Here is a 26,655-nt window from a genome sequence, read left to right on the forward strand (position 1 = left end):
TCAAATTAAACCCCCCCCTCTCACACATAAACCTTATACCAATATCTTCTGCGCATACATTTTATTTGGGATTAATTTGATATTCGATCAAATTAATAACCACCGGAACCCACTTACAAACCCATGTAAAAACCCACATAACCTAAGTTTCCCCCCGCGATATATTTTATAATAGTTAATATGCGGGCGGGTCCCCGCGCCGTATCACCCCCCCATGTCCGTGTCCCGTCAACCATTGATCTGTGCCCTGCAGATCCGACGGCCCAGGTGAATTTTGGAGTGCCCCCGACGTTCGATAGTTAGATTCCGATAGCATAGCGGTTTCTCCGCAGTACAAAAGACGCGTGTCTCCATGTGATTGTATCACAACCCCTCTGACACTTACCGCCTCCGTATCGAAGGCGGTCCGATAAAACCACAAACTGCCTTCTGTCTTCCCGCCCCTGACGTCAGCGCCACGTCGCCGCTCACGTCACTTTCGCGTCAACCTGTCTCTGCTTCGTGTCATCGCCACCTCATCCCCCTCGCGTCCCCCCCTTGCCACCGTGTCCTGTGCCACATCGTTGGCCCATTCAACTGCCACGTCACCCTACCGTACCCGGGACCCGCCGATGACGTCATGCTGACGTCATCACAGAAAAGTGCCAAATATGCCAAAATTTGCATAAAAACATGTGTTTCGACCGTTTTTGTTAATTTCTATTGGACAAGTTGGAAGCACTAGTGCATGCCATTTTACGTCGTTTGTCAGCCCGAATGCAAATTTGACTATCCCAGTTGCTGCTGCCTACAACTTCGACTCAATTGATCGCCATTGAACTAGCTCGACACCCTCAGCTCTATAAAACCAGGTATTTTCCCAAAATTCTACCTGTTTACCCCTGTTTTTGCCAATTTCTCTATTTTTCTTGCTTAAAAACTCTGCAACTATCCAAACCAAGCACATTTCTGTACCTAAATGCTGCCTAAATCCACTCAGTAACCCTCTGTTCACTAGGAACCCTCCGAACCCGTGAAAACTTGCAAATTCGCCATTAAAAAACGTTTTTAAGCTCGGGTTGTCGGCAAAACTCCATACAACCCAGCATTATCCCCTTTTTACAACATTCTACTGGAAAAACTTCAGTAATTGAGCTGAGAACTATCCCCATTTCCCTCTGCAGTTTCCCCACAATATTTTTAATCCTTGTGAATTCATCAGAGAAAAGAGAAGTGTTTAAAAAACTCTGCAAAGTGACCTCTTTTATAATAGCCACAGACCTTGAAGGTCCTTGCCTCATTTGGACCCATTGTATAGCTCTTTTGCAAATCCTTAAAAAATCTCTTTCATAAGCCTGTTGTTACACTAATCCTGTTTCCAAGGATAAGCACATATAAACCTCAAAATGGCCACTCCCACAGCATTAAATATTGCTCCCTTGAATGCACCACATAGGAACCTGGAATGGATGGCCCTTCCTGACAGAGATTACCAAATGAAGGAAACAGTGGAACTCACCAACAAATATCATATTGAAACCTTTTGTGAGTTAAGAAAGAAATACAGGAGAAATGCTGATATCCTTGGTATCTGGGAGTCCAATTTACCAATCTATTATCTCCCACAAGTTAATGTGTTCCCTGACCTTATCCATCAATGTTGTGAGAATTATGAGCCCACTCAAAGAGCAGTTTTGGCTCCATCTGGGACTGTTTTGTTTCACATCACCCCTCAAGCCATAAATAGGATGCTCAATTTTGAGCCAACAAAGCCTCTGGTTCCTCTCTCCATGAAACTTTTGCTGGACCAAGGTGCCAAGCTGCCCAGCTCAGAGATCACAAGAATTTCCCAGCTGTTCATGCAACTAGATTGCCAATTCCAACAACCTCCTCCTTATTTGCATGTATGGTTTAATGAAACAGAAAGAATGCTGGTAGATATCATATCTTGCATCTTGGGATTCAATACCAGTGAGTATGTGGATGAGACAGTTTTAGTAATGCTGTCTATGTTTGCTCCAGGACAGCCCCCTGCTGTCCAATATGATTATGCCACCTTTATTGCTGATAAGATTCATGAGCAATTCATGAACCTAGAGAGAGAAAGGGTGTTCAAACATACTTCCTATATATATCACTTGCTAATGTACTATCAGCAAGATAGTTTCCCTGTTTTCCTCAGAAAATTAGATGCCAAGGGGGAGCGAAGGTCTGTAATATTCTAGTCACCAGTCTGCCACCATGTTTATTACTCTCCATATACATATTGTGAGTTCATTGACCTTTTTGTCTATCCGGCTACCTTCTTATTATCAACAAATCCTCCTCCCAGACTTACTGATGAGATACAGAAGATCCTGCAACTTTCCAAAAGCTACAACATTGGTGACTGGTATTTTTACCAAAACCACACAGTAATAAGGGTTTATGGCTGTGAATTGGCCCCTTACAGACTGCCCAAATATGTCCCAATGAGACTATTTGCCTTGGAATACTTCTGGCAATTTGGTAATGCAGATCTGATCCATTTCTATGGCAAAAGCAAAAAGGCACAACTGAAAATCAGACATCAATTGGGCCCATTCATTTTCAATAAGAGAGAAGAAGCCTGGGTGGAGGCAGACAAAATGTTGAAAAATTTTTTGCTACTAAAAACAAGCTTTTATTGGGCACCATATGACCCCAATCACTTTATAAGCCTTAGAAGAATCAAATACAGGCTTGCAGCATATGAACACTGCACTATCCCTCAAATTGAGCAATTTGCTAATCAACAAGAGTGGGTAAAGGGCACTCTAGTTGAAGAATTTTCTGAGGAAGAAATAGCAGAAAAATCAATCAAAGATCTTGAAAAAGCAGTTGACTTGGAATCTTTTGGACAGGTGTTTTTCACAGCCCCTCGGCATCTTGGAGAAGGCACCTCTTCTGCCACAGCTCCCCAGCAAACTACCCAAGTAAGTGCCCCACCTGCAGCAACAGATAAAGGAAAAGCAGTACAACATTCAGAAGAGCAAGTGCAAAATTTGGAACAACAAGAAGCAATGACAGACCGGCCTACTTCTACAGATGGACAGAGTCAAGGGCAAGACCCTGCAACTCAAGCAAAAGTGAATGAAGTTCCTGTGCAGCAGACACCTCTAAATGAGGAAAGGGCAAAGAAGAGGGATAGACAGGAAGAGACCCCTCCAGGGACATCCACAGAGTAGCAAGGAGAAAAGAGGCAAAGGTTAAATCCTTTTTCGAAGGAAGAAATGCTAGACGGGCCCACAGAACAACAAATTCCCCCAAGCATGGAGCATCGGCTAGCTCCTTTCAGTAGGATCAAGAGAGACAGCAGGGGGTGGAAGTAACATCCACAAGGCAACAGGGCAGACAGGCCTCTGATATTAAAAAAGCATTCACTGATATCAAAGTCAGGAATGAGCCAGTGAGACTACAGCTGTACGACCAGCTAATAAGGATGGCCCCTACCAATCAGCAAAGGCTAATGGCAGCCTACGACATCCAGGAAGGAAGAATGACCCTCGGTCACTTCAGACCTACAACTCAGCAACCCCAATCAGCTGCTAATTACATTAGAACCAATTTGGAAGTGTTTGCCAAGGATATCCATCCGATGGACCAGATTGAATTGCATAAGTAGACTGGGGAGATGGTATATTCTACTCTAGCAGATAAGACATTGTTAGCCCACAGATTGCAAAACTCTTTGCACAATACTGCTGCCCAACTAGAGTTAAAGAAAGCTTCATCACAGGCCAAGGACAATAGAATCAAGTCCTTGGAGGAGATTATCATAGAGTTGGGACATGATCCCACTGATCCCAAGGGTGTGCAGGCTTTCATAAAAAAGAAGGATGAAGACATAGCTGCTCTAAGAAGACAAATCAAGCTGTCAACCACATTACATCCTCAAGCTACAGAAGTGGCACAACAAAAAGAGGAACAAGATGTAGTAGCTTTGCTTACAACCTTACATAAAAGGTTGGTAGAGACAGAGAGTGCCTTGGAGGCATCATTGCAGGGGAGACAGGGAGAGTTGGCCTCTCAGCCAATTCAAACAGCTCAGATTTTTACAGCTGCTCCTCCCACGACCACCACAACAGTCCCTCCCACTGGTACAACATCAGAAGCAGGTGCTTCAAGCTCAGCACCAATGTCAGCAACTACCGCAGCACCTACGGAGCAAGACACCAGCTTGAGAATGGATAATATGATGAAAGAAATAGAAGCCTTGGAATTGCAAATGGCAGAATTGAAAGAAACCAAGGAAAAGTGGGCCAAGATTGGCCAATCCATTACAGACCAATGGAAATCCATTGAAACTATTCATGAGCAAATGGATTTGATAAGCTTGGCTCAGTTTGAAAACCAAAAGGCTAGAACATCTCTAGGAAACATGCCCGAGCAAGCTAACAGAATGATCCAATTTTTGAATACATCTCACCAAAGGGTAGTTGGCCGAATTGGGAATCAGGAAGAGGACTGAAACTATTTTTCTAATAAAAATGGTGCTAACCCTTAGGAATTTTGTGCAGACACTGGAGAGAAAATTCCAAGAGATGCAAGTAGAGGTGAATGACTTCAGAATAAAGATCGCAGCATTACAGAGCAGAGGGCTACCTAGCCTAGTAACCAGTGCTGGAAAACTGTTGTCACATGAGCATTATGCCAACAGAGTGAACAATTATGATGCCAATCAAATCACAACTTCCTCAAGAACTTTAGAAGATACAGGGCCTCCAACTGGACAGGCTGTCTTTGATAAATTAGAAAATCTATTCTATATTGCACATGAGATAAATCATCTCTTTGAAGAACAGCCAAACTTTTATAGATACACAGAAGCTGATGAAACACTGATAAAGATACAAAGACATCAGCTACCTACAGAAGATTGGTGGAGAGGAATGTTGGAGACGTTGCTCAGGTGATTTTGGGTATTAATTCTTTTTTGTAAACTACAGTTCAGCATATACAGATGGCACGGTCCAGCAAAGCAGCATAAAGCAGAATTGGAATGTTAATTACAGCTCATCAAAAGTAAAGTAGCCCAGCACCAAAGATGAAGACCATGAAGACCAAGACAACAACAGGCAGCATAACAGCATCAGAAAAGCACACGCAAAATAAATGCGCGGCAGATAGCTGACTCATTCAGCCCAGAAAGTCAAACATTCTCTGACATAATAGACAGCTAGCAAGCCAATATTAACTATAGTATTTAATTCTTCATTTACTTCCTTGGAAGAGTTGGTGATGTAATTTATTACATGAAGACTCATCATCTAGATATTTTGTATCATATTTTTGTATATATACCTCCCCATAGAATGTATTTGGGGTTGGTTGATGATTTTCACTCTAAGAGCTGTGCTGTAACTTTCAGATTTCCTAATACAAAGAGCTGATGGAGTTTATGATTTCTGCACTATCTGGATGTGAATGTGATGAGCTGCGTTTTGCTACAGGATTCCTGTGTTGTTTAATGAAACAATAAGTCTTTCTAAACCATGTTTTTTCTTTCCTATGTTTGCTAAATTCACATATATGTTTCATGATCTCAGCAACAGAGAAAAAGAATAGCTTAGGACTTGTTTAAATACACCCTTTGCTCAATCTCTGTTTCTAATTATGTTTTCTGCAGAATTGGTCATGAATATGAATTCTTAATTGCTCATATTTGCACTGATTCTTTCATTATGAATGCTGTTTAGGAATTCTTAACTGCTCCTAGATAATATTCTCACCTTTCCCTCTATCAGCATAGTGAAAGATCCTTGACTGCCTTTCATTCCCTGATTCCATGCCATCGATTCCTAAATTTGAAGATTTGTTTCATGGATACCTATCTGGCTCTGTAGTACTACCTCTTTCCCAACAAGCACTTTCAGCAGTACACAGTCATTGACTCCATTGCCCAATGGTTTAAGCTATTCTGAGAGCTGCATATCAGATCTATTTGAAACCATCATCCAACCAAACTCAAAACAAAATCCTGCACATTATAACTAGCCTAAAATTACACCAAAACAAAGTTAAATCATAAAGAGAGATCCCTCTCTGGTTGCAGGTAGGCTAGGACCTGTAGCTAAAAGATTGGTTAGTGGTTACCTCGGCCGTATTCCCTTGGGAGTCAAAGGAAACAACCTGAGCAATAACATCATTGGCGACTCCATTGGGGAAGAACCAATTTTTCAATTGCTGTCTGTTCCTTCAAACTACAGATGAAGCCTGAATGTCAGCCAGGAAGCCTTTGAAACTGTTCTTGCTTTGCATTTACAGGATTAAATAAAAGCTACTTCAGTCAATCTTCATTCTAGTTTTAATCTTTAAACAACTGTTCTAAAAAATTTGATCAGTTCCTTCCTAAAATTGGAAGTTCTCCCAGAAAATTACCAAAAACAAATTTGGAAGCTGGCTCCAAAGAAGAAAACTCGTTATACCAGGTCAAATCCTGACCCAGATACTCCAGCTGTTTTTGACAATCCTATTTTAATCCCAAAGATTCTTAGGAAACAAGAGTAACAAGAAGTTCTTGCTGATTCTAGCCCTGAAGCAGTTCAACAAAGTTATATTCCAACCCCTGCTAAACCTTCAGTCCGTCCTCACATAACTCCTTCTTCTCCTTCTTCCTCATCCACTTCTCAAAGCGCCTTCTCTACACCACCATATACTACCCATATTTCTACCACCGTTACTGCTGTTCCAGCTGTCCCATTTCTTCCTGTTGTTCCATTTGTTCCTGTAAATATGGCAAATAGATATGCCCCTTTGCAGTTACCTGCAAATCTCGGGGCTATGCCTCAGGATTACCAAAGTAAGATCACTTATTTTGATGGTACCGGTACATATACTGCCTTACAGCATACAAAGAAAATCCAAGACTACTTTGAGAATTATGAGATAGATGATGATGATGTGAGAATGAAAATTTTTGTCCAAAGTTTAACCGGTGAAGTAAGAACTTGGTTTAGGGCACTTGCTGCAAATTCCATAGCCAATCCGGATGCCCTTTACCAAACATTTCTCAACAGATGGGAAAAGAAAAAAGATCCACTGCACATTTTATTGGAGTATGACGCTATAAAAAGAGGCCCACAAGAAACTGTCCTAGATTATTGTGCAAGATTTAACAATGTTTACAATGCCATTCCTCATAACCTTAGACCTCCACCTGATTTAGCCTTAATCAAATTCCCTGATGGATTTGACTCTGACATGGCATATCAACTGAGGGAAAGAGCCCCTCCGACCTTAGTAGACATGCATAATATAGCTGTTAGTGTAGAGGAAAACCTAATTGCTAAAAGAAATAGGGCAAGGGATGAAAGAATAACTACTTTCAAGGAAGAACCTTCAGCATTTGAACAAAAACTGGATGCAATCATCAAAGATATGGACAGACTTGGGGATAGGGTGGAAACCATTGAGAGAAAGTCATCATGGGAAGGTCAACCAAGTACTGCTAGAAACCCAAACTTTAGGAAGAATCAAAATTCAAATGTTGGAAGGCTTGGTCCTGACCAAAACATTAGACCTCCTTTTCAAGAAAACTATGTTGAAGCCTCAACATCTAATGAACCAACCGAGGACCCTCACATCAACTTAATGGGTTTGGACAGTGAACATCAGGTCTGTCTAACACAAGAGGATCAAGAAGCCCATAATTGCAATCGATTTCAAACAAAATCAGGAGAGTCATTTGACTTTAGGGAAGGCTATGATGCAACAGTTTATGAGGTACATAAACAGTATAAACTAAGGAGTAGAACCATAGATGTGCCTGAACCTATCAAACCAAAGGATAATAAACAACCAAAAAAGACAAAAGACAAAGTTGTTCTCCCAGAATCCTCTGATAAAATAGACCCACACCCAAGAGAAGTCACTGTGGAGGATATATCAGATGTACAGCCCTCTAAAAATCAGCCATCCTCATCCCTCCCCTCAAAAGCAAGTTCAAACAACATTCCTGAAAATAAATTCAAAACAGATTCAATTCAAAATCATACCCATGATGAAGAAAAGGTCACTGAAAATTCAGCGGAAAAGGAAAAATCCACTGCCCATAATACAAAGACTCATAGAAAAACCCTTCAACTTGGAAATAGAAACAGGTAAGCTAAAGATAGCTATTCCTCTCTCTGAGCTCGCCAAACATGAAGTATACAGATAGAAAATCAATAGGTCACTCCAAATATCAGACAATAAGGATGTTGTAAATGTTCTAGATGATCAACCTGAATTACTTTTTGGTCCTGAGTTTAACGGAAAGACAGCAAATGGAGGAATTCCACCTTTTTATGTCAGTTTAAACATTCATGACAAGGTGTTACACAATGCAATGTTTGATTCAGGAGCTTCACACAACCTAATGCCTAAATCTGTGATGGAAAAGCTAGACCTAGATATCACAAGACCATACAAAGATTTGTTCTCGTTTGATTCCAGCCAAGTCAGGTGTCTAGGCCTAATTAAAGATTTGTGTGTTTCCCTGGTCCAATACCCAACCAAAACAATTCTGATGGATGTGGTGGTAGCTGATATTCCACCCAAATATGGCATGCTTTTATCCAGATCATGGGGGGCCAAACTCCAAGGATCCTTGCAGTTGGACATGTCCTATGCCACTATTTCAGTCTTTGGACAGCCAAAGAGATTGTACCATGAAACACTAATGAAATATGTGGTGAGTAGTCAAGAAAAGCCCCAAAACTTCCCCATTTATTCAATACACTCCGACATGGATTCATTCATTTTGTATAATGCTGACATGTGCACCAAAACTGATGCCAAACTCCTGATAACAGCACAACCAGAGAGTATGAATGAACAATCTGCTGATCCAGATCAAAAAACTATCAATATGACTAATGCAATAAAGAAAAATGACACATCAAATGACTTACAAGAACCGAATCTCCCCATGGTGCAACTTTCTAAAACTCTTAATGCAAACCTTGACCATGAAATCTTATGGTATTTAGAGTTTGATGGCTCAGTCAACAAACTAGGAGCAGGGGCAGGGGTCTAGGTACACAACATGCAAAATGACCAGGCTGAAGGTCATGCATACAGATTAAACTTCAGATGCACAAACAATATGGCCGAGTACGAAGCCCTTTTGTTAGGTCTCAAACTCATCAAAAACCTAGGTGCAACCAAAGTCTCAATTTTAGGGGATTCAGATCTGATCATACAGCAGATGAAGGGAAATTTTGTCACAAATGATCTTAGGTTGAGGGCTTATAGAGGTGCAGCCATTGAAATACTTAACACTTTCTTAGAATTTCAGCTCACCAAAATCTCAAGAAAGCATAATTTACATGCACATAGCTTGGAAACTTTTGCCAGCACATGTAAGCTACCCTTTGAACCCAACCACCATTTCACAGCTGAAATCAAACATAGGCCTGCTGTCCCAGATAATGTCAAAAATTGGCAAGTCTTTGAAAGTGACACACAGATAAACAACTTCCTGACTTTGAAGGAAGAGTTTTCCAGCATAAACATTGACACTAGCACTATGGATGATCAACAACAGACATACAGAATTAAGCAGAATATATCAGCTGAAACAGCAAATCTGATTTTGCATCCTACTACCTTTAATGATAAAAATGTACAACAACTGAAGCAAACAGATTTTGATGAAATAGCTGAAGCAGAAGCTGAAGTAATTGATTTAAAAGACAATTTTCTGCCCACAGGCTTGACTCCTTTGGAGGATTTATTCGATTCAAATGATATTTCTAGGAAGCCAAAAATGCAACCACTAAATGCTGAAATTGAGGACTGCAACATTGGAACCACAGAAAATCCCAAAATGGTAAAACTCTCCAAAGCTTTGCCTGTTGATCAGAAACTGAAATACATTGACTTGTTTAAGGAATTCCAAGATGTATTTGCTTGGGGTTATGAAGACCTCAAATCTTATGATACCTCAGAAATACAACATACTATACCCTTGAAAGAAAATCAAAGGCCTTTTAAACAGAAGCTTAGAAGGGTCAACCCTGTCCTCCTTCCCCTAATTGAAAAAGAAGTTAAACGAATGTACGAAGCTGGGATCATTGCTCCAATTAGGTTCTCAGAGTGGATTTCAAATCTAGTGCCTACTAGGAAGAAAACGGGAGAGATTAGGCTGTGTGTTGACCTAAGAAACTTGAACAAAGTCTCTTTCAAAGACCATTATCCCTTACCAAAAATGGACCATATCCTACAAAGGGTAGTGGGAGCCACTAGGATCTCATTGTTAGATGGATTCTCAGGATTCAATCAGATCTTAGTACACCTGGATGATCAAGAAAAAACTTCCTTTACAACACCTTGGGGAACCTTTAAATATGTCAAAATACCTTTTGGGCTTAAAAATGCAGGGGCCACTTTTCAGAGAGCAATGGACATAGCCTTTGCCAAAGAGATCCATGATTTCCTAGTAGTCTACCTTGATGATCTCACTGCCTTTTCAAAATCAGACCAAGAACACTTGGAACATTTAAGACAGGTGTTCCTAATTTGCAGAAAGTATGGCATATCTTTAAACCCAAAGAAATCACTGTTTGGCCTACAAGAGGGCAAGCTCCTAGGTCACATCATTTCAAAAGATGGCATTAGGATCGACCCGGATAGAATTCAAGCTATCCTACAAGTGCCTCATCCAAGAAACATCAAAGAACTACAAGCCTTTTTAGGGAAGATTAACTTCTTGAGAAGATTCATTCCTAATTTGGCCGAGCTCATAAGACTACTGAACAATATGCTGAAGAAAGACTCTAAAGTCAAGTGGACCATGGAAGCCAAACAAGCCTTTGAGGACATCAAAAGAGCTTTGACAAATACACCAGTCCTCACAAGTCCCAGGTTTGACAGAGATTTCATCATTTTTTCCTTTGCCTCTGAGCATACAATTGCTGCTGTCCTATTGCAAAAAGATGACCAAGGGTGTGAGAAGCCCATTGCATTTTTCAGCAAAGCCCTTAGAGATGCTCCCTTAAAATATCAGATTATGGAAAAGCAAGCTTATGCCCTGGTAAAGGCCATCAAAGATTTTAGAATCTACATTTTATACTCTCATGTGATTGCCTATGTCCCAAATGCTGTGGTTAAGGACATTTTAACACAAGAAGGAATTGAAGGCAAAAGGGGCAAATGGATTGCCAATATCCTAGAATATGACATTGAAATCAAGCCTACAAAACTAATAAAAGGACAAGGGTTAGCCAAACTAATGACTGAAACCAATTTCCAAGCCCTTGACATCAATGAACTGGACAACGAACAGGAGATGGCGACTCCACAGATCAATCAAGCCTTTTTGCAATCTCCCTGGTATGCTGATATATGTTTTGTATTGTTAAACCTGCAAGCTCCTCCAGGGTTGTCCAGAACTAAGAAAAGATTCTTGAAAATGAAAGCATCAAAGTTTTGTATCATAGACAATGCTTTGTTTTGGAAAAATCATGAAGGAATTTTACTTAATTGCCTAACATTGGATGAAACTGACAATGTCCTCAAGGAATTTCATGCAAGTGACTGTGGAGGACACTTATACTGGAAATCAACAGCTGATAAAATCCTAAGGGCTGGATTTTATTGGCCCTCCTTATTTGCTGATGTGAAAAAATTTGTAATGTGTTGCCACAAGTGCCAAATCTTTGAAGGCAAAAGAAAACTGTTACCTCTACCACTCAAACCTATCTCAACTGAAAGACCATTTCAGCAGTGGGGTTTAGACTTCATTGGTGAAATCCACCCTTCATCCTCTGGCCAACATAGGTGGATTTTGATTGCTACAGACTACTTTACCAAATGGATAGAAGCCATCCCTTGTAGGCAAGCCAATGACTCCATTATTATCCAATTTTTAGAAACCAACATCTTGTCCAGGTTTGGCTATCCAGATAAAATTATTACAGACAATGCTGCTACTTTCAAATCCAAAAAAATGATCAACTTTTGCCATAAATACCACATGACCTTGGGCCATTCCATAGCCTATTACCCACAAGGCAATGGCCTAGCTGAGTCCTCCAACAAAAGCCTTATCAACATCATCAAAAAGGTCTTGGAGGAAAACAAAAAGAATTGGCATAAGAAGTTGGTAAATGCACTATGGGCAGACAGATTGACCACTAAAAGATCCATTGGTACAAGTCCATATGAGCTGGTTTATGGAATGGAGGCAAAGTTCCCTTCATCTTTTGGAATCCCTGTGATCAAGCTACTATAAGAAATACAGGTAGAGCCCAATGATATTCAAAGAAGGATCAACCAGACTATACATTTGCAGCAAACAAGAGAAGAAATGTATCAGAGAACCCAGATTCTATAAGATAAACTCAAAAATATCTTTGACAAAAGAACCAAGGCTGAAGACTTCTTTATAGGAAACAAAGTGTTGAGATGGGATTCTAGGAGGGAGGACAAAGGGAAACATGGCAAATTTGATTTTCTTTGGAAAGGGCCTTATGTCATTCATGCTGTACAAGGTAACAACACATATTTTCTGAAGAGTTTGGATGGCTCAAATACTGAAGAAGGCCCAGTCAAGGGGCGAATGCTCAAGCATTATTTTGATTCCAGGCAATCAGCATAACACTGTTGTATATTGTACATAAATATTTGTAATTCCAGCATTTTCATTTACAGCAGTTAGATAAGGAGACAAGTGCAGCAAATTTTGAGGAAAAACAGGGAACTGCACCATTTTTGATATATGTTTTGAGTCTATCATTGGAAATCAAGAGCAAGACTTGGCAACTATGAAGATGATGATAAATATTCAGAGAAACCAGTAAAGACAGATCAGCTCATAAGGACTGCATACAGGGTAGAAAGATTCAGATCAGTGGTCTCCAAGGCAAAGAAATTTCAGGCTACAACAATAGTTAAAAAACAAGGCAATCTGACCTGTTGTTCTTGGCCTTTCACAAGGAAAGGCCATCCCCAAGTGGAGCCACTATTAGGTTCCTATATCAATAGGTTTCATTTTTCATGATTGACCTAGGAAATGCCAAATATGTTCATCTTTTCATGCTGCAAAGGTTCCATATTTTGTAAAAGAATTAGAGAAAGTTAAAAAATGTAAAGAGGGTATGCCCTAAAAGAAAAATCAAAGGGCAAGAAAAATCAGTTGGTCAGAAAAAATGATAAAAATGAACCCCAAAGAAAGACCATGAAAGTGGCTAGCCAAATTGCCATTGCTAGCTTGATGGATGGCCCAACAGTTCAATCTGGACCATGCCATATTTTAAATTGCTTGTTCTAGACTAGAGAATGAATATCTGTCCAAACAGCTCAAGCTTGGCAGATCACTAGCTAAGTAGAGAAATTAAGGAGCCCAACTGCTTAATCTGGGCCCTTGGAAGAGATAAGGGTAGATTTAGATAGGAGGGCAGTCAAAAGAAAAGAGAATAATCAGGGTCTACAAGTCTAAGTGCACCCATGCAAAAGAAAGAAAAAATGTTAGGTGTATTAGGTTGGGTAAGTAGTTGGAGGTTGCAGAGGCAAGGTTTGGAACACCTGGTACATTATCAATCAGAGCTTATCTCATCAATGAAAGGAATATCAAAGCAGTTGTTTGGTGGCAGAACTATGGAAGCATGTCTAATTCCCCTCTTTCCCCCATAAATCACTCACTAACATCCCCTGAAGGACCTTGGGATCTGCCCAACAAGTCTTGTTTTCACTTCATTTTTGTAAAAATACTAAGTCAAGCTTTGACTTTCTTCAATAAAAAGAAGCCACATTTCTTGTGTAAAAATCATTTTATACTCCTTTCATCTTCTTATGTCTAAGTTTTCATACCATGGACTTAGCATTCATCCATTCAGTTTCAATCCATAAACTCATATTAACCCCTAATTCTATTATATAGCTCCCTAGAAACTACTTCCCTGTCCCTATTTCTACTAAAAAGCATATTAAAAACCCAAAAATAATAAATATTCCCACCCCTTGGCACTATAGCCATATAACATAAGCCTTGGGAAATAATAGTCTATTTGGGACTACTATTAGCCCTTCCGAGTCCAAACCCGGGGTTAATTTAACATTCGGTCAAATTAAACCCCCCCTCTCACACATAAACCTTATAGCAATATCTTCCGCGCATACATTTTATTTGGGATTAATTTGATATTCGATCAAATTAATAACCACCGGCGCCCACTTACAAACCCATATAAAAACCCACATAACCTAAGTTTTCCCCCGCGGTATATTTTATAATAGTTAATATACGGGCGGGTCCCCGCGCCGTATCACCCCACCATGTCCGCGTCCCGTCAACCGTTGATCTGTGCCCTGCAGATCCGATGACCCAGGTGAATTTCGGAGCGCCCCCGACGTTCGACAGTTAGCTTCCGATAGCATAGCGGTTTCTCCGCCGTACAAAAGACGCGTGTCTCCATGTGATTGTATCGGAGCCCCTCTGACACTTACCGCCTCCGTATCGAAGGCGGTCTGATAAAACCACAAACCGCCTTCTGTCTTCCCGCCCCTGACGTCAGCGCCACGTCGCCGCTCACGTCACTTTCGCGTCAACCTGTCTCTGCTCCGTGTCATCGCCACCTCATCCCCCTCGCGTCCCCACCTTGCCACCGTGTCCTGTGCCACGTCGTCGGCCCAGTCAACTGCCACGTCACCCTGCCGTACCCGGGACCCGCCGATGACGTCATGCTGACGTCATCACAGAAAAGCGCCAAAAGCGCCAAATATGCCAAAATTTGCATAAAAACATGTGTTTTGACCGTTTTTGTTAATTTCTATTGGACAAGTTGGAAGCACCAGTGCATGCCATTTTACGTCGTTTGTCCGCCCGAATGCAAATTTGACTATCCCAGCTGCTGCCGCCTGCAACTTCGACTCAATTGCTCGCCATTGAACCAGCTCGACACCCTTGGCTCTATAAAACTAGGTATTTGCCCAAAATTATACCTGTTTACCCCTTTTTTTTTCTAATTTCTCTATTTTTCTTGGTTAAAAACTCTGCAACTATCCAAACCAAGCACATTTCCGTACCTAAATGCTGCCTGAATCCACTCAGTAACCCTCTGTTCACCAGGAACCCTCGGAACCCGCGACAACTTGCAAATTCGCCATTAAAAAACGTTTTTAAGCTCGGGTTGTCGGCAAAACTCCATACAGCCCAACATTGTCCCCTTTTTACCATATTCTACTGTAAAAACTTCAAGAATTGAGCTAATAACTATCCCCATTTCCCTCTGCAGTTTCCCCACAGTCTTTTTAATCCCTGTGAATTCATCAGAGAAAAGAGAAGTGTTTAAAAAACTCTGCAAAGTGACCTCTTTTATAATAGCCATAGACCTTGAAGGTCCTTGCCTCATTTGGACCCATTGTATAGTTCTTTTGCAAATCCTTAAGAAAAAGCTCTTTCATCAGCCTGTTGTTACACTAATCCTGTTTCCAAGGATAAGCACATATAAACCTCAAAATGGTCACTCCCACAACATTAAATATTGCTCCCTTGAATGCACCACATAGGAACCTGGAATGGTTGGCCCTTGCTAATAGAGATTACCAAATGAAGGAAATAGTGGAACTCACCAACAAATATCATATTGAAACCTTTTGTGAGTTAAGAAAGAAATACAGGAGCAATGCTGATATCCTTATTATCTGGGAGTCCAATTTACCAATCTATTATCTCCCACAAGTTAATGTGTTCCCTGACCTTATCCATCAATGTTGTGAGAATTATGAGCCCACTCAAAGAGCAGTTTTGGCTCCATCTGGGACTGTTTTGTTTCACATCATCCCTCAAGCCATAAACAGGATGCTCAATTTTGAGCCAACAAAGCCTCTGGTTCCTCTCTCCATGAAACTTTTGCTGGACCAAGGTGCCAAGCTGCCCATCTCAGAGATCACAAGAATTGCCCAGTTGTTCATGCAACCAGATTGCCAATTCTAGTAGCCTCCTCCTTATTTGCATGTATGGTTTAATGAAACAGGAAGAATGCTGGTAGATATCATATCCTGCATCTTGGGATTCAATACCAGTGAGTATGTGTATGAGACAGTTTTAGTAATGCTGTCTATGTTTGCTCCAGGACAACCCCCTGCTGTCTAATATGATTATGCCACCTTTATTGATGATAAGATTCATGAGCAATTCATGAACCTGGAGAGAGAAAGGGTGTTCAAACATACTTCCTATATATATCACTTGCTAATGTACTATCAGCCTGATAGTTTCCCTGTTTTCCTCAGAAAATTAGATGCCAAGGGGCAGCGAAGGTCTGTAATATTCTGGTCACCAGTTTGCCACCATGTTTATTACTCTCCATATACATATTGTGAGTTCATTGACCTTTTTGTCTATCCGGCTACCTGCTTATTATCAACAAATCCTCCTCCCAGACTTACTGATGAGATGCATAAGATCCTGCAACTTTCCAAAAGATACAGCATTGGTGACTGGTATTTTTACCAAAACCACACAGTAATCAGGTTTTATGGCTGTGAATTGGCCCCTTACAGACTGCCCAAATATGTCCCAGATCTGATCCATTTCTATGGCAAAAGCAAAAAGGCACAACTGAAAATCAAACATCAATTGGGCCCATTCATTTTCAATAAGAGAGAAGAAGCCTGGGTGGAGGCAGACAAAATGTTGAAAAATTTTCTGCTACTAAAAACAAGCTTTTATTGGGCACCATATGACCCCAATCACTTTATAAGCCTTAGAAGAATCAAATACAGGCTTGCAGCATATGAACACTGCACTATCCCTCAAATTGAGCAATTTGCTAATCAAAAAGAGTGGGTAAAGGGCACTCTAGTTGAAGAATTTTTTGAGGAAGAAATAGCAGAAAAATCAATCAAAGATCTTGAAAAAGCAGTTGACTTGGAAAATTTTGGACAAGTGTTTTTCACAGCCCCTCGGCATGTTGGAGAAGGCACCTCTTCTGCCACAGCTCCCCAGCAAACTGCCCAAGTAAGTGCCCCACCGGCAGCAACAGATAAAGGAAAAGCAGTACAACATTCAGAAGAGCAAGTGCAAAATTTGGAACAGTAAGAAGAAATGATAGACCGACCTACTTCTACAGATGGACAGAGTCAAGGGCAAGACCCTGCAACTCAAGCAAAAGTGACTGAAGTTCCTGTGCTGCAGACACCTCTAAATGAGGAAAGGGCAAAGAAGAGGGATAGACAAGAAGAGACCCCTCGAGGGACATCCACAGAGCAGCAAGGAGAAAAGAGGCAAAGGTTAAATCCTTTTTCGGAGGAAGAAATGCCAGAGGGGCCCACAGAAAAACAAATTCCCCCAAGCATGGAGACATCGGCCAACTCCTTTCAGCAGGAGCAAGAGAGACAGCAGGGGGTGGAAGTAACATCCACAAGGCAACAGGGCAGACAGGCCTCTGATATTAAAAAATCATTCACTGATATCAAAGCCAGGAATGAGCCAGTGAGACTACAGCTATACAACCAGCTAATAAGGATGGCCCCTACCAATTAGCAAAGGCTAATGGCAGCCTACGACATCCAGGAAGGAATAATGACCCTGGGTCACTTCAGACCTACAACTCAGCAACCCCAATCAGCTGCTGATTACATTAGAACCAATCTGGATGTGTTTGCCAAGGATATCCATGCGATGGACCAGATTGAATTGCACAAGTAGACTGAGGAGATGGTATATTCTACTCTAGCAGATAAGACATTGTTAGCCCACAGATTGAAAAACTCTTTGCACAATACTGCTGCCCAACTAGAGTTAGAGAAAGCATCATCACAAGCCAAGGACAATAGAATCAAGTCCTTGGAGGAGATTATCATAGATCTGGGACATGATCCCACTGATCCCAAGGGTGTGCAGGCTTTGATAAAAAAGAAGGATGAAGACATAACTACTCTAAGAAGACAAATCAAGCTGTCACCCACATTACATCCTCAAGCTACAGAAGTGGCACAACAAAAAGAGGAACAGGATGTAGTAGCTTTACTTACAACCTTACATAAAAGGTTGGTAGAGACAGAGAGTGCCTTGGAGGCATCATTGCAGGGGAGACAGGGAGAGTTGGCCTCTCAGCCAATTCAAACAGCTCAGATTTTTACCGCTGCTCTTCCCACGACCACCACAACAGTCCCTCCCACTGGTACAACATCAGAAGCAGGTGCTTCAAGCTCAGCACCAATGTAAGCAACTACTGCAGCACCTACGAAGCAAGACACCAGCTTGAGAATGGATAATATGATGAAATAAATAGAAGCCTTGGAATTGCAAATGGCAGAATTGAAAGAAACCAAGGAAAAGTGGGCCAAGATTGGCCAATCCATTACAGACCAATGGCAATCCATTGAAACTATTCATGAGCAAATGGATTTGATAAGCTTGGCTCAGTTTGAAAACCAAAAGGCTAGAACATCTCTAGGAAACATGCCCGAGCAAGCTAACAGAATGATCCAATTTTTGAATACTCGGACCAAAGGGCAGTTGGCCGAATTGGGAATCAGGAACAGGACTGAAACTATTTTTCTAATAAAAAGGGTGCTAACCCTTAGGAATTTTGTGCAGACATTGGAGAGAAAATGCCAAGAGATGCAAGCAAAGGTGAATGACTTCAGAATAAAGATCACAACATTACAGAGCAGAGGGCTACCTAGCCTAGTAACCAGTGCTGGAAAACTGCTGTCACATGAGCATTATGCCAACAGAGTGAACAATTATGCTGCCAATCAAATCACAACTTCCTCAAGCACTTTAGAAGATACAGGGCCTCCAACCGGATAGGCTGTCTTTGATAAATTAGAAAATCTATTCTATATTGCACATGAGATAAATCATCTCTTTGAAGAACAACCAAACTTTTACAGATACACAGAAGCTGATGAAACACTGATAAAGATACAAAGACATCAACTACCTACAGAATATTGGTCGAGAGGAATGTTGGAGATGTTGCTTAGGTGATTTTGGGTATAAATTCTTTTTTGTAAGCTACAGTTCAGCATATACAGATGGCACGGTCCAGCAAAGTAGCATAAAGCAGAATCGGAATGTTAATTACAGCTCATCAAAAGTAAAGTAGCCCAACACCAAAGATGAAGACCATGAAGACCAAGACAACAACGGGCAACATAACAGCATCAGAAAAGTACACGCAGAATAAATGTGCGGCAGGAAGCTGACTCATTCAGCCCAGAAAGTCAAAAATTCTCTGACATAATAGACAGCTAGCAAGCCAATATTAACTACAGTATTTAATTCTTCATTTACTTCCTTGGAAGAGTTGGTGATGTAATTTATTACATGAAGACTCATCATTTAGATATTTTGTATCATATTTTTGTATATATACCTCCCCATAGAACGTATTTGGGGTTGGTTGATGATTTTCACTCTAAGAGTTGTGCTGTAACTTTCAGATTTCCTAATACAAAGAGCTGATGGAGTTTATGGTTTCTGCACGGCCTGGATGTGAATGTGATGAGTTGTGTTCTGCTACCGGATTCCTGTGTTGTTTAATGAAACAATAAGTCTTTCTAAACCATGTTTTGTCTTTCCTATGTTTGCTAAATTCACATATATGTTTCATGATCTCAACAACAGAGAAAAAGAATAGCTCAAGACTTGTTTAAATACACGCTTTGCTCAATCTCTGTTTCTAATTATGTTTTCTGCAGAATTGGTCATGAATATGAATTCTTAATTGCTCATATTTTCACTGATTCATTCATTATGAATGCTGTTTAGGAATTCTTAACTGCTCCTAGATAATATTCTCACCTTCCCTCTATCAGCATAGTGAAAGATCCTTGACTGCCCTTCATTCCCTGATTCCATGCCATCGATTCCTAAATATGAAGATTTGTTTCATGGATACCTATCTGGCTCTGTAGTACTACCTCTTTCCCAACAAGCACTTTCAGCAGCACACAGTCATTGACTCCATTGCCCAATGTTTTAAGCTATTCTGAGAGCTGCATATCAGATCTATTTGAAACCATCATCTAACCAAACTCAAAACAAAATCCTGCACATTATAACTAGCCTAAAATTACGCCAAAACAAAGTTAAATCATAAAGAGAGAGCCCTCTCTGATTGTAGGTAGGCTAGGACCTGTAGCTAAAATATTGGTTAGTGGTTACCTCGGCCGTATTCCCTTGGGAGTCAAAGGGAACAACCTGAGTGATAACAGCTGGTACTCTGTCGACCAGCCTCGTAGTAGGCACCGTCACAACTGAGGAAATGTTGCGCGCTCACATGACCAACACTATAGTGCTACCAAAGGGGGCACTGGTTACAAAAAATGAGGCCGACAGGCCTACGATTAGTGCGCTGAAGGGAGTTGGGATCAACATGGCTGCGCTCCCTCGGGAGACGATCTATGCTCTACAGAACAGAGTGACTGCGAAACTGCAGGCTAGGGAGGGCCGCACACTCTAGGTGATGAGAGAACATGGAATTAACATGGAACAACTAAGCCTGCAATGCGATGAGGTAGTGGTGCAGAATTGGAAAATTGTGCAGGTGGTTGAAGAAGCTTTCCAGATGGTCCCTGAGTTGGCCATCCTGGTAGAGGCATCAGCAGAGGCACACATCCAGAGGCTAGCAGTAAGGGTGTGCAAGGCAAAGGAAGAGATGGCTAAGGTTCAGTTGGAGCTGAACCTTTAGATAGGTGAGTTGCAGTTGAAGGCGTAGCTTTCAACTCCACTAGAGGAGAGGGAACAGCGAGCCATCACTATTATAATGGGAATAGAGGAGATCAACGGTGCAGTGAAGGACTGTACCAAATTATTTGAAAAGTCGTTTGAGGTCCTCACCACTCTACAGGATGACCCGAACATACAACACTTAGAAATAGAGGTGTGTGAGCTGTAGAAAAAGTATGATGACATAAAATGGATTGCGCAGATGGTGGCCCTTACACATAGGCTCGTGCGGATGCAACAGGAAAAAGCTCTCAAAGAGCAGGTAGATGCGGCGCGACATATGGAAGCAGTTTTGGAGGCATGCGTCCAACCATGGATCGATGAGGCCTTCGTCATTACAGACTCGATCGAAGCCAAGCTTGCACATATATAGGGGATGCAGGAGCAGATGCAGGGAAGAAGTTCAGGTACCATGGTCTTTGAACAATGCATCTAGGAGGTACAACAGACAGCTGCTCAGTGCGTTGCCGATCTTGCAGCAGTCTGGGCAGAGTTGGGTGATTTTCGTGTGAAGATATCCACACCGAAAGAGTGACTCGAGGGCAAGTCATGATGTTTGTGTTGGGGGCCTATTGGGCGAGGGATCCCCCAAGGGATGTTTTGGGGCTTAAATCCCAGATTTTGACTAAATCTGATGTAAAGACTTTGCGTTTTGTGGGCACAGAGCGTGAGCTTGTAAATGAGTCATAGGGTTGTCTGCCCTCGTTTTTGTAATGTAATGTTGGCTTTAGAGATATACCCATGGTCTGCAGACCATGGGATTGTATAAATAGAGCGAGGCTCTAAGTTGTAAGTCACCGGAGGAATGATGATGGAATAGAAGCATAGCAGAAGGTCTAAGTGTAGAGTCGAATCTTTGGGTTGTAGAGTAGGAGAAGGCTCTGTAGCTGAGTGCGTAGAGGCCTAGTAGTCCGCAGCTGAGTGTGCGGACCCCTGCAGCTGAGTGCGTAGGGCAAGTTGAGTCTATAACCTTTAGAGAAGTAATAAAGAGAAGTTTCATATCATTTCTGCGTATCTTTTTCCTATTTTGTGCATTGAATGTATTGGGTATAAATTGCAATTTCACTATTTATATGGTGCACGAACTTATATGATTGTGTTGATTAAGAGAATATAAGATAAAGTATATCTTTATGTGAAGTTAACTAATAGTTGTAAGAATATAAGTAAGATCCATAGTGTAAATAAGGGGAAATAGTGCATATCGTTGCCTTAGTAGCGCAAAAGCACCTCAGCCCCTGGTTAGGGCTTTGTGAAGACGATTATAACAGATCACGAAGGCCTCGCAGGTTAGGGCAGTGCACGAAGTGACCTGCATGAAGCCATTCACAATTAGACTACATCGACCCCTCAGACATCTCAAGGGTGTGGAAACTTGGTTTCATCATCCCCCCATACTGCTTTGGGTGAGACCTCAGTCCACGCTATGTAGGCTATTGCTAAAAGGGCCAGTAGTGTAGGGATTTGTTTGGCTAATTAACTCTGAACCTGGGTTAGGCCCCATCAAGCCAAAATTATGTCCACAATCTTTGGGTTGGAGGACTCCTGAGCTTCTTTAGGCAGAATTTGTAGGATCTTGGTCACAGGAGCTTCCACTCTTTTCTTAGTTTGGGTTTGGGTTGATTTCTTAGGAGGAACTTCTGTGTTATTTTTGGTTCTAAGGCTATATTGTTTATGAACTTCATAGATAGAAAATTCATAGCCTTGTTTGTAGTGAAAGGAATCTCCAGATTTTAATTGTAATGCTGTAACATGTACAATTCCTGTTCTTCCTGAGTAAGAAAAATGGAATCCTCATTGTTTACTCCCATCAAGTTTATCTGGGTGTCCTGGTCTTCTTCATGTTGTTGTGAACTTTCAGCATAATTTTCCTAGAAAGGTGGTCTAACCTGCTAATCGGGTACAACTTCTCTTTATTTTCCAGTATTAGGATTTTTTCAAAAGTTGGGGTTCCTAATTTGGTGTCCTTGTTGATTTTCCCGCTGAGGCTTTATTTCCATATTCTCTAACCTATCCATTAGCCTTTATACACTTTTGTCTAAACTATCTATCTTAACATCTGAAGTGGATGGTTCTTCCTTAATGGTAACCCTCCTCTCATTCCTCATCCTAGCTCTTTTAGCCAAAAGGTTAACTTCTACACTAACTGCATCACTTTGCATCTGTTCTAAAGTTGGAGGATTTCTTTCTCTTAATTGATAGGACATGTCAGCATCAAAACCATCTGGAAACTTAATCAAGGCCAAGTCTGGTGGAGGTCTAATATTTAATAGAGTTACATTGTAGATGTTGTTAAACCTAGTACAATAATCTTGAATAGATTTGCTAGGAGATCTCCTAATGTTCTCATATTCAGATAATATCTGGAGAGGGTTTTTCTTTCTTTCCCACCTATTTATGAAAAATTGGTGGAAAGCAGCTAGATCAGCATATGGTTAGGAGGTAAATATTTAAACCATTTTTTAACATCTCCTACTAGTGTTTGTGCAAATAATCTCATTTGTACATCAACCTCACAACTTCATGTAAATCAAAATAATCTTCTATTTTATTTACATGTCGTTGAGCAGTATACTGACTAGTACCATCAAACTGCAAAATTTTACTTTGGTAACCATGTGGCATAGCATGTAAAGGAGCTTGTAAGGCCAAAGGTTCATATCTGTCTGCCATGGCTAAGGCTTTGGTTTGACTGGTAGGTAGAGTAGTAGTGCTTGAAGATGAACTTGGAAGGCTTGAAAATGAAGCTGAAATGCTAGATTGGAGAGGAAGTTTAGGTATGAATGGTTTTGTGGAATGAACTGTGGTACTAAATGAAGCTGTATTTACAGTTTATGAAGATTCAATAGAGATTTTGGGAGTAGCAGTAGTTAGGGCAACTAATTCAACTAACTATTGAAAATAGGCTTCGTCTATGTGCCTTATCAAAGTTGAGGTTAAAGCATCAAGTTTGTCAAAAGTGTCTAAAACATGTTGATCTAAATCATGATCTATAATATTATTCTTTGATTCAATAAATTGAATAAAAGTAGGGTCTATTACAGTATCATGGACTGAATTTTTAGATTTGGTACGAAACAAAGAATGCTCAAATGATAAATCAAATTGAAAATTCTCTAAGTTTGATAACTCTTTATGAAGTGAATTTGCTTTGATTAGCTGACTGATGCTTTCTTGACTTTCTACTTTTCTTGGTTTTCTTAAAATTCTGTCAGGATCATCAACAATTGTAGCAGGTTGTGGATCAGGATGAGCCCTAGTATAATATGTTCTTTTAGAAGCCATAATTTTAACTTATAAGGATGATCTGGAGCAACCCTTTGCAACCTTAGGATGAAAAATAAGGAAAAATTGTCTCCTTTAAGATTGATTTTAACTAGGGACTAAATTCCCCAGTATGGTTGCCACTATGTTAGCACTCCAAAATTTCCAAGGGTTTTTCAATGTGTTAAAAAGAAATATCAGAGGAAACTACAAACCTACTTTTGACATCAGGATCTAGCCTTCTTAACACTCAGAGAGGGCTTTCTCTTAATGATTTAACTTTGTTGAGTTAATTGATTTTAGGCTAGTTATGTAAGCTTGATTTGGTTTTGATTTGATTTGTTGGTGGAATTACTGACTTAGATGGATAGAAGACTGTCTATTTTCCATTGGGCTATGGAGTCAATGTGTGAAGAAAATATGACTGAATCAAGTTCTAAAGGAAGTGTCCACAGGGCAAGGTAGTTGATCAAATTCAGATCTTTTAGGATGAAGGGTGAAGTGGTTTTCAATTAGGATCAAGGAGCAATTAAGAATTCCTTAAACTAGATAATGAAGAAGGATGAAGATAATCAATCAGGATCAGAGGGAAATCAAGAATTCTCTAAACTAGATATCAGAGGAAAACATCAAAATGAATAACAGCTCAAAACAGAGTGTAATTAAACATATTCTGCAATAATATTCCTGTTATAACATTTAAATTTGGAAAACATACAAGTTTATGGAATACTTAAGAAAATAACAATTTGAACAATTGAAAGATACTTCACTGAAGTTGCCCAACACATGAATCCTATAATGCAATGCCTTTATTACTTGTCTAGTCTATTGACTTGAAAATGGTACAATAAACCCTCAGGTTGTAGATGAGTTCCACTATAGAAATGTTAAGAAATCCACCTACAATACTTCAAATTATGAAGTATTTATACAAAAAACTATTGCAAAATATCCTAAACTGATTTAGGAATTATTCAAGGAAAAAGAAATATCTTCATGCAAGAAGATAGAGACATCTAGGAGACTAAAGGCTAGTTGTCCCTGCTTTTATTGATTTTGTTGTTTGTTGTTTTGATCTTTTGCTACTTTCTCTCTTTTACTGTTGCTCTACGCTCACTGTTTTTTATGATGTTAAGTGTCTTTTACGCTGGATTTATCTTTAAACTCTGTCTTTCATCTGATACTCTTTAACTTAACTGATTTGTTACTCTTTACTGCTTTACCTTTCATTTTCACAGTAAATCATTCAACTTTTCCCAAGACTCTGCATTTTGAAATTTAATCTTTACCATTCTTCTGAAGATTGCATCAGCCTCTATGTATTTTGCAAATGCAGGTTTGCTGATAAAGAGATATTTTACCTCATTCTGGAGGTAAAAGAGATTCTCAAAAGTCTGATAGAGCACTTTTCATGTTGGAATTTTTTTCATGGCTGAATTGTTTTCTTGTTCCTTTGCCACTTCTCTAATTTTCTTATCATAGTCTTCATGCTTCATCAACCAGTCATTAATCACCAATGGATTAGGCAGACCTTTCTGCCTCAAAACATCAAATTTGACCATGAACCTGGCTATTGGTAGCTAGATTGTTTGGCATTTCTCCTCAAGCTGTATCATCAAATTCCTTTTGGTGATTACTTTCTTTACTTCTAGAATTGTTTAAGTCATGTCACTTATGTCAATCTCTTCCAATTCTTTTTTGTTCTTGGAATTAAGAAACTTAATGATTTCATTGGCCTCCTCTGGCTTCTTACCAAGTTCTTCCTTAACTTTTTGAATGGCTTCAGTTGCTTCCTTAATTAAATTCTTCTGCTCAAAGATGACTTGGATGGATGGCCAAATATCATTAACAGAGTTAATGATATTGGCCCACAACTGCTGCTTTGCTTGGGCAAGTGGTTCTTTCAATGTTAATTCTTTCTCTAACTTCTGTATTCTTTTAGTCAATATGTTTAACTTCTGTGTTTTATTTTTATGCGTTATTTGTACCAACTTCTTTTCATCTTCTAGAATTTTTATTTGATGTTTAAGTCTATTTATTTCATTTGTTTGGATGGACATATCCTGCATAGCTATGATTAATTTCCCTGCTTCATCACTAGGATGAGCTGCTACTATAGATTATTCTGTAACTGATGTAGTTGCTGATGTAGTGGGAAGTGTTGTAGCTACTAGAACTGTTGTGGCCGCTGAAGCTGCTAAAGTAGAAGGAACTGTTGTAGTAACTGTAGGAATAGTAGTGATAGTAACTGCTTCCATGCTGACCTTCTTGTCCATCTCATTCTCCATTTCTTTTAGTTGAGCTATCAACTGAAGGATGAGATTCATCATTTCATCTTTTTGGGCTTCATTCTCCAAAACTTCTTTTTCTTGTGGATGTTCAGTAGGAGGTAATTTCAGTTGCTTCTTCAATGCAACAATGTCTTCATTCTTCTTTTTTATGAGTTTTTTTGCTGCCTTGATGTCATTTGGATTATAGCCAATTTCAATAACCAAGTCTTCCAGTGATTTAATTCTGTTATCCTTTGCTTGTGAGGATGCCTTCTCTAGTTTTAACTATGCTTTGATATTCTCTAGAGAATTTTGAAGCTTTTGGACATTCATAGCTTTGCTGGTCACCGTAGAATATAACATTTCACCAGCTTGCTTATGAAATTCTATTTGGTCTATAGGATGAACATCTTTGGCAGGAATCTCATAATCTGTCTTTTTGTAATATGTTGA

The sequence above is a fragment of the Pinus tabuliformis genome, chromosome 7 (assembly GCF_031772625.1).
Source record: "Pinus tabuliformis cultivar Carrire ecotype Pingquan chromosome 7, CPIR1, whole genome shotgun sequence".
NCBI classification, from domain to species: domain Eukaryota; kingdom Viridiplantae; phylum Streptophyta; class Pinopsida; order Pinales; family Pinaceae; genus Pinus; species Pinus tabuliformis.